The following is a 16057-nucleotide window of genomic DNA, read 5'->3' as shown; positions in this document are numbered from 1 at the left end:
CTAATAAAATGTGTGTGTGTGTTTGTATGTGTACTAATGACCCTCCTGCTTCAGTCTCTGGAAGGCTGGGCATATTGAAATGTGGGGAATACAGAGGCATTTGCCATCATGCCAACAATAAAGTATTTTTGCATCTGTTTTTAAGGCTACTAGTGGGTAGCCAGGACATTTTTTTTAAACAGGAGAGTAATATATCAGATTATCACACCAGAAATTAAAACTTTAACAGTCCCAATAATGGTTTTATTTTTGAATTAAATTAAAATTTTAACAGTCCCAATAAACCATCAGCAGAATAAGTAAAAACTAGATACACACACACACACACACACACACACACACACACACACACATACACACACATACACACACACAAATTTAGCATATTTTAGTATATGATAATGATATAACTTAAAAAATTAAAAGGGCAAATTAATAGTTGAATAATATATTAAGTTATTCAACTATATGATAATGACGTAACTTAAAAATTAAAAGGGTAAATTAATAGTTGAATAATATGTTAAGTTATCCAACTATCAAAAGGGTAAATTAATAGCTAGATAACTTAATGTGTAAAACCATTAAATTATGCTGGGTGGTGGTGGTACACACCTTTAATCCCAGTACTTGTGAGGCAGAGGCAGGCAGATCTCTGTGAGTTCGAGGCCAGACTGGTCTACAGAGTGAGTTTCAGGACAGCCAGAGCTACACAGACTCTGTCTCAAAAAACTGTAAAGAAAATTAAATTGTAAATACTTTTCATATATTATACACATGTGCACACACAACCCTAGAACTTCTGAATGTAAAAGACAATGCTGTAAAAACAAAAGAAAATATACTGAATGTTTAAACAATCTTTTGTATTGCAGTGGCTTTTCTAAATAGGGAGGAGGGGACTGGACCTGCCTTGACTGAATCTACCAGGCTGAGCTGAATCCCCAGGGGAGTCCTTGCCCTGGAGGAGATGGGAATGGGGGATGGGCTGTGGAGAGGGGGGGAGGGGAGGAGGGCGGACAGGGGAATCCGTGGATGATATCTAAAATTAAATTATAAAATAAAAAAATAAAAAACAAACAAACAAAAAAGAAGAAACAGCAAGGAAGAAAATGATAAATTTTACTAGATGAAACTGATAGAAAATGAAAAATTAAGCCCCAGTTTTCTAACTACTACTGATTTTAAATAACAACAAAGCATTTGTCAAAGGTGTATTCTCAAGTGTATAATATATAACTCAAGTGTATAATTCTCAAGCGTATTCTCAACACATTGCTGCATACGCTATTTTATCAGGACGGGAGGGTTTGTTTTCCTTTTGCTTCAGTGAGTGATAAATGCTGCACATGAAGGTGAATCACAGCTGAAGGGTACTCTTCTTTTTTATGACCAATGACTCTCTCATGACTCTCTATCTGTAATAATACGTTCTTTAACACACATTTACTCATTGGCTCAACACTTACTTAGTAGCCACTAAGAGAAAAGTGTGTGCTAGGACATCTGTGTAGGAGGGACCAAAGCCTGAAGTCACAGGTAGAATTAAGCTTGAGTCATCCTGGGGCACCTGTACAATTGGGCAGGTCACTTAACTTCTATGACCCTCAGTTCCCTTATTTGTTAGTAAAGGATATCAGTATCTTGCAGAATTGTTGTGAACATCAGAAGCAATCAAACATTTGTTGAGCTTCTACTTTTCCCTAAGTTCTTTTTTAAAAAATTATTTTATGTATGTGAGTGTTTTACCTGTATGTGTGCCTGGTGCTCTCGGAGGCCAGAAGACAGCGTCAGACGCCCTGGGACTCGAGAAACAGATGGTTGGGAGCTGCCATGAGGGTACTGGAAATTGAACTTGGGTCCTCTGGAAAAGCAGACAGAGATCCTAACTGCTGAGTCATCTCTCCAGTGCACGCAAACACACACACACACACACACACACACACACACACACACACACACACCATATATAAAAGAGTATTTACAAAGAGCTACATACAAATATTAGTGTTGGGTGACAAATATGCTCCTCTCAACCAGGTGAGAGTATAGAAAGAGCAGCAAAGCATGCCTATGTTTGAAAATGAGAAAACCTGTATGTGGTGGTGGGGGTGGAGTGTGTGGTCAGAGGAGACCAAAGGAAGCTGAGAGAGTTGAGTTGGACTTTAGAAGATCAGTAGGCATTTGAAGCTATAGAGATGCATGAGAAGGCTTATGTAGACAGAGATTATCATATGAGGTACTGACAGAAGAAAAGAAAGCAAAGAGATGGGATATAGTGATGAGTGGTTAATTCGGCATGAGTGTGATTTGAATGAAGGTCAGCAGTAGCTGGAAAACGTTTAAAGCCAGAACACCAAGAGTTCTGAAGGCCAAACTAAGGAGGCTGACTGACTCCTTAAGGAGTGAAGAGTCATATCCAGTGTGTAGATGTTGGCATGTGACAGCTTTGAATCTGAATTCTGGCTACATGCAGAGTTCTGAATCCATCACTCAACCCCTTTAACTTTGTTTTTTTCCTTCTGAACTAACTTATGCCATATACCAAGCTTAGTACCTTGTAAACTGACTACTTAATCACCAACAGTTATCGATGTATAGGCACTAACTAACTACTGGAAGTTTTAGACAGCAGTAGTAGACATAATCCAAATTCTCTAGCACTGTGCAGACAAAAGGCTGAAGAACTCAGCTAAATTGGTCTAGGAAACAGGTGGTGAAGTCACAGGGGCTACTGGAAAATTTTAAAGGAACCAAAATACTGTAAGTTTTACAGAGTATTTTAGGGTAGAATACAATGAAGTCCTTTTAGACACAAAAAAGTCATTACTCATGTGGGACAGAATGAAAATGTACATGAAAAGAAAAACCTCTGAAACAATTTTGGAGATGAGAAAGGATGATAACAAAACCAAAGGGAATGAACTCTTCACCTGATTTTTAGTCTTTTAATCTTCCTATGATATGGAATACATTTTTGTTTATGGTATACAATAATGTGAGGAACCGGTGGAATATAAATATTAAAGGAGAATTAACTTAGAAGGGGAAAGAGGTACTTAGGGACATAAAGATAATGCCAAATAAGTCTAGATAAGTATTTTGAGAAAAGTGAGGAAATACATTTTCTCCTTAAGTAAAATGTAAAAGCTCTGCAGAGAAAGAGGTAGGTTTCATATATATATATATATATAAGAGTTGGGGAGAAAGTCTGATCCAGACTTAGGAATGTGGTACTGCTGGTACTATTGGACAGACGATGCTTTGTGGCAGCAGTGAGGGTGAGATCTGAGTTGCTCACTACAGGACTTTTAGCAGCATTTCTGTCTTTACATATTAGATGCCCATCATAGCCCCAAATTTGACAAGGAAATATTGTCTCCAAATGTCTTCTAAGGGGACAAAATTACTTCCCATTGGGAACCACTGATGTCAATTATTTGGTGTATAAGAGGAACATTCAGAAGTACAGATATACAGTGTCTTATTTAAGAGCATTTCTGCCCCACAACAATGCTGGTATATAGTAACACTATTTGTTCATCTATATTGAATGAATTGATGATCACTGACACTTGCATGGAGGGCCTGGCTAAAGAATACATATTGGAGGTGAAGGAAACAAGCCCTGATTTTATGGTTTTACTATTTTCCCCACTTCCTGTTAGGACTAGTTGCCTAACTTCCTATTAAGTTTGTACATGAGGAATATATAGCAGGTGTTCAACAGTTATTTGTTTATTCTTAAATACAAGCTTGATCCTAAATTAAAAATATGATACGACAAAAGCCAAGCTTGGTGACTTTACATTTGTAATCCCAGTATTTGTAATCCCATGGCCAAAGCAAGAAGTTTGCCATGAATTTTGGGCCAAATCAGGCTGCATTATGATTTCTAGGCCAGCCTATGCTCCAACATGAGACATTATGTACACTCAGCTTTTCCTAAAATTATTTCTCCTGCATATGGAATTATTAATGCATGTCATCTTTCCAAATGTGGTCCAGTGCCTCATCACCTTCATTTTAAAACATAACAAAGCAATCAGGGAAACCACAGACAACACTGAGACTTAGAGGGAGGAGAGGAAAAGGTAATAGGCTGTCCATGTTTTACAGACATGATATAGGCTACTCTGGGTATCTGAGACATTTGCTTTAATTTATTCTAGCTTAAGCTTCCAAGTTAGCGGCTTGAGAGATGGTTCGGCACCTGCTACTCCCGAAGAGCATTAGGATTCAGTTCCCAGCACGTACAGTAGCTCACAACTGTCTGTAACTCCAGTGCTGGGGGATTGGACACCTTCTGGCCTGCTCTGCATGTGTGTTATGCATACATACCTGCAAGCAAAATATCCATACACATGTTTAAAAAAATAATATTTTAAAAATTCCAAGTTGAGTGCTTGATTCAGCAGCACATCTACTAAAATTGGAATGATATAGAGAAGATTACCATGGCCCCTGTGCAAGGATGACACAAAAATTTGTGAAGTGTTCCGTATTTTTTAATACTAAAATTGAAACCTTCACATGTTTATGTAGCTAAAGTCAAGTCTATTTTAATAAATAGCAGTTTTTGCCTGTGGTCAGAGACTTATCATGTGCCTGTTTCAGAGGTTTTACCACATTGTAAAAAAGTATAATCTTGGGGGCTAGAGAGATGGCTCAGAGGTTAAGAGTACTGACTGCTCTTCCAGAGGTCCTGAGTTCAATTCTCAGCAACCACATGGTGGCTCACAATCATCTGTAATGAGATCTGGTGCCCTTTTCTGGCCTGCAGTTATACAGGCTGTATACATAATAATAAATCTTTTTTAAAAAGTATAATCTGTAATGGTTTTGTTTGCTATTGCACAACAAATACTACAAAGAGAAAAACTTTTTTACATAAATGACAAATTTACACACTCTTCCACTTACTTGGTTTTTTTTTTTTTTATGCTGCACTACAAAATCAATCAGGATGAAATTATTCATGATATTAGAACTTTCTTAAGTCTTTAAAACACACACAAGAAAAAAATTTGTATACTATCTATTTGGAACAAATGTTTTTATTACCTAGTTTGGGGTTGGGTTTGGTTTTTATTTTTAAATAAAGATAATTAAAATGCAAAAAAAAAAAACCAACCCCACAATCCATAGTTTAACCAGAGATAGATAGCTCTTGCTATTTTAAAAATATTTTTAGATTTATTATTTTTGGTGTGTATCATTGTTTTGCTTGCATGTAAGTATGTGTGGCACATGCATGCTTGGATCCCCTGGAAGTGGAATTACAGAGGATTGTAGCTACCATGTGGCTCCTGAGAACAGAACTCAGATCCTCTGCAAGAAGAACCAATGTTCTTAACCACTGAGCCATCTCAAAACATCCCTTTGTTTAGCTTTGAGACAGGGTCTTTTCTGCATAATCTGACCTTGAACTTGCAGTCTTCCTGCCTCAGCTTCCTGAATGCTGGGATTACAGGGATATCACACTCAGCTAAATTTACAAGTCTAGCTCGTTGTGGTGAACACCTTTAATCCCAGCACTAGAGAGGCAGAGGCAGGCAATACAGACCATTTCTACATACTGAGTCCCAGGACAGCTAGAGCTACAGAGAGACCCTGCTGTGGGATGATCTTTCTGTATGCTGTGAATATGTGTTGCTATGATTTATTAATAAAGAAGCTGCTCTAGTCTACGGCAAGTCAGGTTATAGCCAGGCAGGAAATCCATGAGAGAGACAAGAAGGAAAAAGGCAGAGGCAGAGGAGATGACAGCCCACCATAGAAGGAGCAAGATGCCTGCAGACCAGTAATGCCATGGCCACGTGGCAACATATAGATTAATAGAAATGAGTTAATTTATATTAATAATTATATTAATTAATATATTTATGAATTAATATAATCAATATAATGTTATAATTAATATTAATTAATATACTAATAGAAATGAGTTAAGTGATAAAAGCTAGCTAGCGAGAAGCCTGACCCATAGGCCATATAGTTTGTAAAAGTTTGTAATATAAGCCTCTGTGTGTTTACTTTGGACCAAGTGGCTGCAGAATACGGGTGGGAGAGATTTGTCCAGACTGCTAGGCAAGGCAGGACTGGGGAAACTTCTGGCTACAAGATCCTGTCTCAAAATAAACAAGCAAATAAATAAATAAATAAATAAATAAATAAATAAATAAATAAATGTGTAAGTCTAGCAATTGGGTTTATTTATTTTTTAAGTTGACTCACTTTTCATTAGGTACACAGTGGTACTAAGTTATGGTTTTTGTGTCCTAAATGCCTAGAATTCCCATAGGTGTGGTTAATCTTATGCAATATTAGTTATTTAATCAATTATTCTTTTGTATCTCTACAACTTATCTGTTGAGATAATAAGTCATTATTTCCTTGTTATATTTCCATACTCTTATGACAGTAATTTCCTCAGGGAATGATAGGTTTTTATGTAAAGCTGCTAGTTCCCTAGACACTTGACCTCCACACAAGTGCCCTCCCACACCCATACATCAAATGAATAAATAAATAAATGTAATAAAAATAATTGAGGAGTGAATTTATGAGAGAATGATGACACCTTACTGGATAGAAGGCTTGTGTACTATGTCTATGTAAGTTTGAGGAAATCCTTTAATTTCGTTAGGCAACCAATTGTGAGGCATTTGAGGGGAATGTTAATCAAGAAAGTTTTAAATTGTAGTTAGCCTTTCCATATGCCCCAAGGAAACAGTGATCCAATTATTTTTTATTTATTCCAGCCAATATTCTCTGAGTTATACACTCAAGTCCAACATATGGTAATGTTTTTATCTTGGTCAGAATCTAAGCTTACATGGATTTTCAATGTATATAAAAGGTCCAACACCATGTGAAATGGCTCATAACACCACCCTCCCCCCCAAAAAAAAAACGAGGAGTTGAACACCTGAGAGAAGGTAATCATGTTTGCAAAGGTGAATGCTGCAAAAAACGGGTTAAGAATGCATGATTTCTTGCATTTGATGAAAAGGTAATGTTAGGTTTCTCTTCTGCATCTGTAGAGTTTTCTTATGCTAATGTTGCCACAACCACAGCTCTTTCAGCAGTAATTATCTCCTGCTATGTTGTGCTAAAATATCTCTTCTCCTCTACTGATGCAAAACAGTTCCTTCAGGAAGATCAAAAGATAGTACAAGAGGTCACACCTATAAATTAGTTCTCACAGGACAATAAATTACTTATGTAACACATTTATGCAATACCCTTTTCATTCCATATATCCAGATTTTCTGCATGATCTGGTTTGAGCTGATGTGCAATTCTGTCTCAAGATGACTATTTGCTATATTCATGCCATGCTCACTTAGCAAGCATGTACTCATGCTTGGGGAGCATTTTATACACATTAATATCCCTGCAAGAATACTGAAAACCTACATTTAACAGAAGTACAAGGATGGATTATTTGTTATTTTAAAAGAAATTTTAGAATAAATTTTCATTCCTTGGGTAAGGCATAAAGATAATTAAGGCATGGCCCATGAACCATGATCTAAGGAAGATTGTGGTCTGTGGGCAAGGCAGACATGAGCAAAACAATTATTATTGTGAAAAAAAAATAGAGCATTGTCCAGTAGACTTGAGAGGAGTAAAATGAGAATATTCAGAGAATGGCCAGTGGTTCAGAGTTCCACAGTAAATAGGGCTGTTCTAGACTCAAGTTTTCAGTCTATATGCTGTAGGAGTCAGAGATCTGAGAGCGTGGTGAAGTCCTGCATTAGTGATATTTATTACATTACATTACATTACATTACATTATATTATATTATATTATATTATATTATATTATATTATAATAAAATAGCATCCTGGCAGCGATGCTTAGACTTATCTGAAGGGATGTTAAAAGGAAAGCACCTTCAGTCAAGGCTCTGTAACTTCTTTCTTGGCATGATGCAAAGTACGCATCTAATAAATGTGAAACATTTCATCATGGCCATGGCCCCACCGCATGTGAACACAACAGTGAACCCTGTATCAGTCAGCACAATGGATTTTCTCCCTTCCCTCTTTCATGATGACTCTTCAGCTTAGTTTATGTTCGAGTATGTATCTCAACTTGTTTGATTTACATTTAGATTTAAAATAACAATGGTGCAAAAATGATGAACTAGAATTTTCAGAGAAATGTAATTGTTCAGATTAGAGAGAGAGAAGGAATATGTACTCACCTTCTGAAACACCTGATTCAATTTGATTTCAATTTCCAGCACCTACATCAGGTAGCTTACAACTGCCTGTAACTCTAACCAGAGAGGGATCCAGGACCTCTAAGCTCTAGAGACACCTACATTCACATATGTACATACAAACACACTTACAAAGTAAAAGAAAGAAAAGTAATTGCTACAGTGTTGCAAACACCCCCCCCTACACACACACACACACACACACACACACACAGTTTCTCTGTGTAGTTTTGCACCTTTCCTGGAACTCGCTTTGTAGACCAGGCTGGCCTCAAACTATACCTACATTCACATATGCTACAATGTTGCAACACCCCCCCCCCCCCCACCACCACACACACAGGGTTTCTCTGTGTAGTTTTGCTCCTTTCCTGGAACTCACTTTGTAGACCACGCTGGCCTCGAACTCACAGAGATCCTCCTGGCTCTACCTCTCAAGTGCTGGGATTAAAGGCGTTGCAAACTTTTTGAGTTATACTTTATGAAGTATAGAGAGAAAGTATCTGTAAAACACACAGCAGACTGAAAACTAACATTCCTTTTTTTAAATGTGTGTCTTTATTAAGATGGATGTTAAAGCCAGACTACCTGGATTTAAAACTTGGTATCATACTTTTTAGCTAGTCTTGAGTAAGCTACTTAAGCATTCAATGCCCCAGTTTTCTTATTTACAAACTAGGGCTCATCATATCTTATCTAGTACTGAAGTGTGGCCAAGTGTTTAGAATAGAAATTAGAACATAATAAGTCCTAAGTAAAACTCAGCATTTAAAAGCTTTTTATCATTAGTGTATCAGAGATTATTATGTATTTCCCAACACCCGGTCTCTCTTTCTTATATTAATAGAATCTCCAAGTTGTAACTATACATGTAACTGTCTGGCATAAATACTATATATTCTAGTTTTTATTACAATCATGTGTGACCATGTGTCTAAGGCCTAACCAGTGAGATTAATACCATGTGGTAGCTGATGAGAATCTTCCTCAAAAGACAACTGGATGTCTACCAACTTTTCAAAATTTTATAAGTATGAAATTTGTAGCTAAATGTTTTTCCTGTGTCCCACCTGGTCCATAGCCGCTCAGACCCAAGTAAACAAATAAAGGCTTATATTAATTAAAACTGCTCAGCTATTAGCTCAGGCTTACAGTTGACTAGCTCTTACACTTAAACTCATCCCATTTCTGTTAATCTATATGTTGTCATGCATTCCGTGGCTTTACCTGTGTGCCATTACATGCTGCTCCCTGGACGGCAGGCTGGCGCCTCCTGACTCAGCCTTTCTCTTCCCAGAATTTTCCTTGTCTGCTTATCCCGCCTATACTTCCTACTGGCCAATCAGCATTTTATTTATCAACCAATCAGAGCGACACATTCACAGCATTCAGAGTGACATCACCATCAGAAATTATTAAAAGTTAGTGCAGGTATAGAGTAACAAGAACTGTTACTTTTGGAAACATGCTGACATTTATAAACAAATTCAGAAAAATTTCCTAAATTTATAATCTAGAGAAATGTACAAGCATACATGTACATGTAATAGGATGCCAATGGGAATAAATCTGTAATAGCCCTGACTTACAATAAACATGAAGGCTTAGGCAGGAGAATCATGAATTGAGGCAAGCCTGAGCTACATAGTAAAACTGTATCCTAAATGTGAGAGTAATGTCACAAAGAAAGGAAAACAAGAAAAGGGAGGGAGATAAGGGAGAGAGAAAGGAGAAGGGAAAGGTAGGGTGATCTGTCAATTTCAGCCTTTGTCTTGAATGCTTCTGTCCATGGTCAGTTGGCACAGTAGTTCTTAGGCCTGTGGTGAGGCAGCATATCACAGCAGGGAGCATGTGATTTCAGTCTTCACTTCACTGCTGGAAGAGGACGAGACTGGACTAGGGTCCCAACACCATACTAAGGTTGTAGCTCTAATTTTTATCCACTAGCCTCATTCCCAAAAGACTGTAACTGTCATCTTCCAGTAGTGCCAGGTGAGGGGGAACCAAGCCTTGATTTCAACACATGGTCTATCTTAGAAGTATATTCAATAATACCCATTGCATAGAAGAATTAAGAACCAAAGTAATACAAAACATGAAGACTTAAAAATAGGCAAGCTGTCATTTAGACTTGGGCAGAACATTCTGAAGAAAAGCAAGGCAATGATTAGTATAAAGTCAGGATTATAGTGATTTCTAGGTAGAGAGACATGCTCTAGGGAAGAGCTTTGATTAAAAAAAAGGAAACATGGGGCTTCTGAACTTCTTACCATGTTCTGTTCCATAACTGGAGTAGAGGTTTCATGGATGTTTCTTAACATATTTTTAAAATTATATATTGTCTTATGTACTTTTGTATATTAATATCATATTTTACAGTTAAAACTGCAGATACACAAAGAAACATAGATCCTGTAGCCTGTACTTCACTCTTTCCTCTGTCATACTAAATTCTAAACACTGGCTCTCTAAGACCATGAGGATAAAGAGAACCTTCCTCAAAAGACAACTGGATGTCTACCAACTTTTCAAATTTTTGTAAGTATGGAATCTGTAGCTAGATGTTTTCCCGTGTCCCACCCTCCTGAGCTAGCAGAGTAGTGACACAAAAGAAAGATGGTCACCAGAAGGCTGGCGGGGTGGTGGAAGCACAGCAGCAGAACTGTTCTACCAATCCTGAACTTCTTATCTTTGAAATGTCTCGTTATTTACACAGCTAGAATTTTAAAATTATTTTTTATTTGCACTAGTGTATTTTGCCTGTGTCTATGTGTCAGAGTGTCAGACCCCTGGAGATGGAGTTACAGACAGTTGTGAGCTGCCATGTGGGTGCTGGGAATTGAACCTGGGTCCTCTGGAAGAGGAGCCACTGCTCTTAAACGCTGATCCACCTCTCCAGCCCTATAGATGTTATTTTAACTAATACACTTATCTAGGCATAACCATAGAAAGGATGTTGGGACTCCAGTCCAGTGCTTTCCTCTTCCAGCAGGGAAATGAAGAACTTCGCTCTAACCACACACTGCTTGATGTGACATTATGACTTACTACAGGCCCAAGATTTTTCAAAAGACAACCTACCCAACAGAAAAATTGCCTAATCTCATAATCCATATATACACATATTCTAGGCAATTTGTATAAGAAGAACAACAAAGGACTCATAAACACCTAAAAATGTTCAATTATGAAATAAATATAAAGTACTTAATATGTTATATTGGCAAAATTTTCTGAAGAGCAATATATTCAGTACTGCTGTGTATTCATAAATATGATCCCTCTTGACATTATTAATATAAATTGCTATAAAATTTGGAAGATAAACAAGAAGTATCTATCATAGTTGAAATGCTCTCATGACTTGAGACAGCAAATCAAAAAAACATTCCATAGAAATTACTCAAGAGCAGATTTCTAAGAATTTTACTGTGACATTACTTGTTCAGATGAAATCCTGGAAACAATCATTAGTTGTAGCATATCTGAATAAATTATAGCATACAGTTACTATGAGATACCTTATTATTTGGCTGTTTTTGTTTTAAAGATGAATTAGATGGAAGGATGCTGACCTAGAAAGCTGTTCATGAATTATTTAGTGATGAAAGTGAGCTATTCATTTTTTTTATATTTCTGGCCAACCAATTTTGTACATGCCTACCTGTGCAGCTTTGTAATGACATGCAAAGTATCAAAAGACAGAACCTAGATTTTTTTAAAGTTATTTTGTGCCTACGGGGAGGAGTACGCATGCCCCAGCCAGTATGTAGATGTCAGAGGACAACTTGTGGGGGTCAGATCTCCCCTTCCACCTCGTGGGTTCCAGGGATCGAACTCTGGTCATTAGCCTTGGTGGCAAGCACCTTAACTTGCAAGGCCATCTCACTGGATCTGTAACCCAGATTTTAATAGTCGTTATCTTACCTGGGAGTCAGGTCAGAAATGAAGGTTACTTCTTCTGCACATATCTTTGGGTGATTTTACTGGTTCTAGTTGAGTATACTTTTCTAATTAGCAAAATTACATAATTTTGGTGTTATTGAAATGTATTCCCCGGTAGGTGAACACCTATAAATTGTTGCTAAATATATTATTGGAATATACTGCACAAACCTGTACAAAATAGAATGAAGTGACTCAAGGAAATGGAACGGCTTATCCTACTGATGTTTCACAATATGCACTTCAATATTAACTAGAAAGAGATGAATTGGTAAAATAAATAAATATGCATTACTTCATGCAATCTCCTGGGACGAAGCTCAGTGCCAAACTGTACCATGAAAAAGAAAGCAGACGTTAAGAAACACAAAGGAATGTGCTGTTCTTTATCAGGGAGGTCTATTTATTCTACGCTAGAATGTGCGAGGGAGAGGCCATCAATCAAGATATAAAATCCACACATTCCCATTCAAAGAATATTTCCTGCCCCGCCTCAAATGTTCTTCCTCCAGGACTGCACAAGCACCTGGCCACACGCCTATGTTTGCCTTCTGTCTTTCTCTGAAGCCATTTGATTGCTAAATCCTCTTAAAGCTCCCCGTGCAAAGCTACGGGCCATGCGTGGCTTCTGGAGACTTTAGCTAATAACATGGTAGCTCGGCTAAGAATAATCCTAGACTCAGCTCTCCCTGACTTCCGGCCGCCATCGCCTCAACGTCACACCTCACCCGACGTCACACCTCACCCGACGTCACACCTCACCCAGCCTACCCAGGGAACAACAGGCTTCGGCCCTGGGACGCCCGTCAGAACGTCCTAGACCGTCACATCCGGTAACTGATGAGCCAGCGTGGAGGGCGGAGTCTGGCCTGGCCAATGGGAGCGTCGATTCAGGAGCCATCTGAGGTCACGTGTCCGATGGGCGGGGGAACTCGTCTCTTGTGGACTCCAAAGCTGGAGGTTTCACCTCGTGAGAGAAGGGAGGTCTGCTCTAGCGGAGGGTAAGCAAAGATGCCCCGAGGCTAAAGTACGCCGCTCAGACTCCTCCAGAAAAGAGATTTGCGCAGGGACGAGCTCCTGAACCCAGCCCCTGCCCCGCCCCACTGGGGCGGCTGGAATACGGAGGCCCGACGGCCGTGGTTAACACTCAGCTTAGTTGCACAGGTCGTGAGAAAGTAACGAAAATGCGCCTCCTTTACAAATTTTGCATCTCCGCTCCCCTCTCCCCCCAAAGAAAGGTTCTTAAGTGGTTTATGTGAGAGAGTGTGGAAGGGGAGAAAATTCCAGAATACCTTCATGAAACGGGAGAAGATGCGACTTAAAACTCAAAAGATTCACACTCATCTTGGGTGTTAACACTGGCTGCTACCCCAGCTTTGCGTCCAAGAGCCTGACCTAATTATTGTCTACATTTCCATTTTGAACCATTATTCTGTAGGAGGCAGCAAAGAGGAAGTAAACTCTTTTTGTTGTTGTTTTGAGATAGGGTTTCTCCGTGTAGTTTTGGTGCCTGTCCTGGATCTCGCTCTGTAACCCAGGCTGGCCTCGAACTCACAGAGATCCGCCTGGCTCCGCCTCCTGAGCGCTGGGATTAAAGGTGTGCGCCACCACCACCCGGTTTACACATTAATCTTCTTACAAATTATTTCTAGCCGCAATGGTGGCACATGCCTTTAATCCCAGCTCTCAAGAGGCAGATTCTTTCTGATTTAAGGCCTACCATAGTGGGACCTTGTCTCAGAAATCAACAAAACAAGGAAAAAAAAAAAATCTTGACGATGATTATGCTTATCTATGTGTTTGATTGGTCTTTAAATATAAAGCCAATTTATCTTTTCTTCCCATCCACCCAGCAAACTAAGGTGGGTTCAGATAACTGTTCTTCAATCCAATAGACTTGGCAGATGAAATTCTGATAGTAATGTAATGTGCAGTATCTTAAGTACTTCAGAGCATGTTCGTCAATGATTGATGTCAATACAAAACAAACAAACAAACAAACCAAAAACCAATTTTCTTCAAAATAGTTGATGATGATGATGAACCTCAAGATGATAGAAATACTAGGCTTTACAAGTAAGGACAGAAAATTGAAAATAAATTCTAACCACAAATTGAGTGGGCAAACTAAAAGTTGTGCTTTTTTTCTCTTTTTATTTTTTTAGTCTTTAAACTCACTTATATAATGATACACAGTCATAACTTTCTGGAAAAATATAGCTTTAAGACATGAAAATTTCGGGCTAGAGCCATGGCTCAGTGATTAAGAGCACTGCCTGCTCTTTCAGAGGACCTAGGTTTGATTCCCAGCCCTCAAATGGCAGCTCACAACATTGGTAACCCCCATCTCAGGAGATCCAGGGGCACCAGGCAAATACATGGTGGTGCACAGACACACATGTAGACAAAACACTCATACACATAAATCAGATTTTTAAAAAAGAAATGAAAATTCTAGAATCAGTGTTTTCTTCAAAGACTGTGATGCAATGTATGGAAAGGCTTAGAGGTGTAATGATTATAAATATTCTCAGAGATAATTATCAGTTTAAAAAATGCCATGTTGGCATTAAGAGTGGGTGTAGTACCTAACTGGCATCATACTTACTGCTATTTAAGACTCTGTCAGTATTAAAACTAATCTGGATTATATATATATATGCTCAATTTAATTGCAAGACTGTAATATCTAAAAATTTCTCTGTTATTAATCAAAATAATTGTGTTGTGGATTATTTTTGAAGTTTATTTGTTTTTAAATACCTCAGCAAGTTGAATAGTTAAGGATGTTCACTTTGGGCCAGTGAGATGGGTAAAGGCACCTGCCAGCAGCCCTGGGGAATCTGAGTTTGATGCCTAGGACCCTCATGGTAGAAGAAGAGAACAGAATCCCACAAGTTGTCTCTTGACTTACACACACACAGTGGCACAATTGTGCACACATATACTATAAATAAAAATGCAACAAAAATTTTACAAAAAGAATATTCACTTGATGATAACTGAAAATGGGTAGGTTATAGTCCTCTCCTATAGATGATATCTTCAGGTCTTTTTCTTTTCCTTGTTTTGTTTTGTTTTGTTTGAGACAGGGTTTGTCTCTATAGCCCTGGCTGTCCTGGAACTCACTCTGTTGACCAGGCTGGCCTCAAACTTAGAGGTCCATCTGCCTCTGCCTTCCAAATGCTGGTATTAAAGGCATGCGCCACCACCACCCAGGCTATATCTTCAGATTTTCAGACTTTAAAACTTCACATTATGTAAGACAACAGGTAAACCACAAAAAAAATGAAATAATAATTACATTAGGTGTCTTAGTTAGGTTTTTATTGCGGCAACTCTTATAAAGGAAACATTTAATTGTGGTGGCTGGCTTACAGTTTAGAGGTTCAGTCCATCATGGCAGGGAGCATGAAGGTATGCAGGCAGGCATAGTGCTGGAGAAATAGCCCAGTGTCCTACATCTTGCAGGCAACAGGAAGTCGACTGACTGTCACACTGAGTGAAGTTTGAGAAAAAGACCTCAAAGCCCGCCCCCACAGTGACACACATCCAACAGAAGGTGTGGCCTCCAGCCTCATCGTCTGGATTAAAGGTGTGTGTCATTAGACCTCCTCCAGAAAGACCGCACTTTCTCCAATAAGGCCACACCTCCTCATAGTGCCACCTCCTATGAGCTTTAATGGGGGCCAAAATTGTTCAGACTACCACACTAGGCCATGAGCATTTATATTAAAATATGTATTTAATTCAATAAGACATTATTAGTAAACTATTATGTAAAATATAAACATCTGACTGACATCTGAATTCCCTGAGACTGTTTTATTTGTTTTTGCAGGGATAGATATTGAGCCCAGAGACTTGAGCATGCTTGT

General features: G+C 38.5%; 1 non-coding gene across 1 annotated transcript; it reads left to right on the top strand.

Annotated features, from left to right (window-relative positions):
• Positions 1 to 4402: 4402 nt before the first annotated feature.
• LOC118578927 lies at positions 4403 to 4509 on the top strand. The gene has a single exon (XR_004944317.1). It is a non-coding gene; the product is annotated as a U6 spliceosomal RNA (small nuclear RNA).
• The last annotated feature ends 11548 nt before the right edge of the window (positions 4510 to 16057 follow it).

Source organism: Onychomys torridus, chromosome 2 (genome assembly GCF_903995425.1).
Source record: "Onychomys torridus chromosome 2, mOncTor1.1, whole genome shotgun sequence".
Taxonomy (NCBI): Eukaryota; Metazoa; Chordata; class Mammalia; order Rodentia; family Cricetidae; genus Onychomys; species Onychomys torridus.
The sequence above is the reverse complement of the archived record's forward strand: the minus strand, read 5'-3'. Positions and strand labels throughout refer to the sequence as shown.